Below are 3,888 nucleotides of genomic sequence, written 5' to 3'. Positions count from 1 at the left end.
CTTCTAGTGTTATCCTCTACCAGAACGTGTCTATTTTTCCTGTTGACTTTTAAATATGTAATGCCTCATTGGAAACTGCATCTAATTGCTGAATTAATTAAAATGCAAACAGTTACTGTTTTGAATGTCTCTGGTATGGCATGTTCAGAATTTGAAAATGAGTAGTTAGTAGTCATAGGAATGTTGAGGAACAGATATATTCTGTCCTCTTAACAATTAGTGAGTTTTCAAAGTTAGTAGTTTCCATAGAATTGAACTGTTTTCTGTTTTAGTATGAGACAATACTAAAATAATGTTTTTTAAAAAATAATGGCAAGTGTATTCTGACAATATTGTATAGTTTGATAACATTCATGTTGATGTCCCTCCGATAAATAAAGAGGTAACTCAAATTAGCAGGCCAAATGTTCATTTTTATAAAAGATAATACACATAGAATAATATTTACTATACCAATACAGTGAAATTATATATTATGCAGCTCATTTTAAGTTAATTTTATTGTCAAGGTGATATATAGAAGGGGTTGCAGTAATTGTAAGGTAGTGGATATATAACATCTCAAAATTTTTACCCCCTCCCTTATTTTTCTCACACTTTTCCTTCACCCCAATACTCCTCACAAGTTGTAAAGTAAATTTCTAACATGTTGTCTTGTGAGTGTTGCTATTGCATTGGTTTTCCTTTTGTCCTTTGTTGGGCCATTTTATTGTTACGTTTCCCTTGCCAAATGAAGATAAATGTATATACAATACACAGGATACTGAAATCAAATACAACAGTGGACAAAAAAATAGAGGAAAACACAAAAGAAAAAAGAAATCACATAGTACATTAAAAAAAACAACCACAAAGTAAAACCTCTCTTTCAATATCTAGGAGTTTATTTTGCTCAGAATCATTTTCTGTGGTCATTTATACATAGCTATTGAGCCATTCTACTCATCTGCTAGGACTATCCTAGATATTTCCTAGTTTTTACAAATGAGGGAAACCATGGAATCTGTTTCTTTGTGTCTTGCTTATTTTTCTTAGTAGGATTTTTCCAACTTTTTCCATTTCCTTATGAATTGGAAGCATAGAATTCCTCCGTACATATATAAAACACATTTTTTTCAATTCCCTCATCTACTGAGTGGTATATGGGTTTAAACATGATTGCATGTAAGTATCACTTAAGGCCATTCAAAATGACAGATGGCAACTCAGCAGATATACTAATGTCATGATTTCCAAATAAAACAGTATTTTATGGTGGTACAAGTGTTGAGATATCTGAATGAATCTAATGTATATCTTGCACTGAATTTGGCAGGAAGATATCCAATATCATATAGGATAAAAATGGTAGTGACAAAATATTTCCCTTGAGAAAGATATAGGAGGCTGCCAGAAGTATGAATTAGTTCAGATAATTTGAAGAATTTAGAAATGCAAGCTCAATTATGTCTCTTTACATAATAATCATGTAAGTGGAAGGGCAAAATAAGGGTAAGAGAAGAAAATAACTGACAGCAGACAATTTTCCCAAGTTACAGTACAAAAAAATATAATCTATAACTACCAAATTAAAGAGATCCCAATATAATACGTCCCACTTAATTTAGGTACATGCAGAATTTTACTTGGCTTTTTCCTACTCTAATGCTCCAAAATAAATGAATACTTATAAGAAAAGTAATGTGATTGCCATTGCTTCAACTTGAACACTAACTGTGATAAGCCCTCTTTTTTTCATTTTTGCACTTGGAAAATAGTCCCTAAGTAGATGGGGTTGTGGCTGATTAAAGTCAGAGTTAGGGGCCTCTATTGTACAATTATCCCAGAATAGTTTAAAGCCGTTTTTCCCCAAGACATCCAACTACATTGTCAAACTGTACTTTGAACACACCCTCACACCTGAGCACATTATTTGAAATTATACTTCAGTTTTTCTTGGCACATTCTACTTTGTTCCTTTGTCTTTTTTGCACATTCCTTTTGAGTTCATAGTTGCTCTATTTCCATTTCATCTGTACAAACTGCAAAGAACATTGTTCAACTACCACTTCTTGTTTGCACATGCCCAGTCTATGTATGAAAGTACTTTGTCCATGTTAAGCAATAGAGTAATACTCACTCTCTGAGGAGAAAAGTTCCACAATATAATCCTATGCCCACATTAGATGATGTAGAATTTAAAGTATTTTGAGACAGTGATATTAGAAGTGAAAGGCTCCTTAGGGAAATTTTCCTGGAGCTCATTAGTTTACCCTAAAGAAATAAAAATATCCACAAAATTTGGAGCTAATTACTAAGTATCCGAATTAACATTAGATCCTAGATGTTGTTTTAATACAAGTCATGATTGTATTATTGTTACAACAGAAACCTTCACAACTTGGCAATGTGTATGAGAAAATGAAAGAAAGGCATTAAAGCAAAATGTCTTATCTTTTTAGGCATTTAATCCTAGTGGTGAGGGTAATGTCTGAACTCTTTCATTCAATAAAAGCTTGAAATTTATAAGAACACTTTCCTACATATACAAATTTGTGTCGGGTTGATAGACAGGGTTATTTCAGCATGGAGATATACCTAACAAAAATTACATTTCAATAGAGTATTTGGCAGTTATGATGTGTCAATAGCTATTGAAGCATTTTCTATTTTAAAGAAGAATCAATTTGAGGAGTCTTCAGTCACATCAGTAAAGCTGTATGTTCAACTTAATACTTGGTGTTACTTGTCCTACATTTATAATGAGTAGGCTGATAAGATATCCAAACATATCTAAATATATTTCAATAAAATCCCGAACTGATATGGATAGATGAGTCACTAATTGGAACTGTAGGACAAATTAGGCTTGTCTGTGCTTTAGTTCAATCTACAATCTCCTGGCTAAATAAAGTTTTCAAAAATGTTCACAGAATACCTCTAAGAAAAGTTCATGACAGTTATATCTGTATAATATTTCTAAGGTCAGGATTAAAGCATTTGTTCCCAACATTGAGAATCAACAGAACCTGTTGAATTTATTGGTCCAGAATTTTATGACTTCACATTCATATCTCAACATTTTATCAATATGACTTTCACCAAAACACTGTTCTTATTGATCTTGTCTATGTTCTTTTACTTTTCAAATCCAAATAGTAGATTTCCTTACTGAAATTTCTTTCCTTCCTTTTCTTCTGTAAATCTGTGTTTATTACCTTTTTGTTTCCTTATTTGTCTCTTTCCTCCAATCTTGTCCATACTGGTACTCACATTGTTCACACTTTTGTCAGAACTTTCCTTTTCCTCTTCCCTTTAATAATGTCCCTGAATTTATCATTACATTTCATATTCATGTTCGGGGATATTTTGATGTTGTTCAAATAGACCTATCTTGGCATCTATTTAACATAAACCTTAGATCAGAGAGTTTATTTTCCTTTAAATCCATCTTTTCCTCCTGTAGTCCTTATCACCAAGAATGTAACTAACACAGTTAGGAGACAGAGATGTGAAAACACTTTATATTTCTTCTTACCCTACCTCCTTCCATAGATAAGATGAATGATCAAGATTTTTTCAGTTTCTGTCATAATGTAATTTCTATGTACTCCTTTTTATGCCCCTGACACCAGCCTATTGCAAATACTCATCACCAGTCACTCAGTCCTAAAACAACTGTTTACAAAGTATGCATTTTTCCCCATAGTCTTTTCTTATTGGTCCTCTCCTTCATCAAATGACTCTCCTTGCAAGCACACAGAGTAAAGAACTCAGAGAAAAATTCTAGTATCATTATTTACTAACAACATTGACTGTTGGTCTTATATTTCTCATCTGTAAATGGATGTAATCTACTAGAAATATTGAAGACTATATTTGTTGAATTCTCTAGCAAGGAAAAAGAAA

The sequence above is a fragment of the Dipodomys merriami genome, unplaced genomic scaffold (assembly GCF_024711535.1).
Source record: "Dipodomys merriami isolate MVZ:Mamm:240054 unplaced genomic scaffold, mDipMer1.0.p SCAF_550, whole genome shotgun sequence".
Lineage (NCBI taxonomy): Eukaryota > Metazoa > Chordata > Mammalia > Rodentia > Heteromyidae > Dipodomys > Dipodomys merriami.
Note: the sequence above shows the minus strand (reverse complement) of the source record.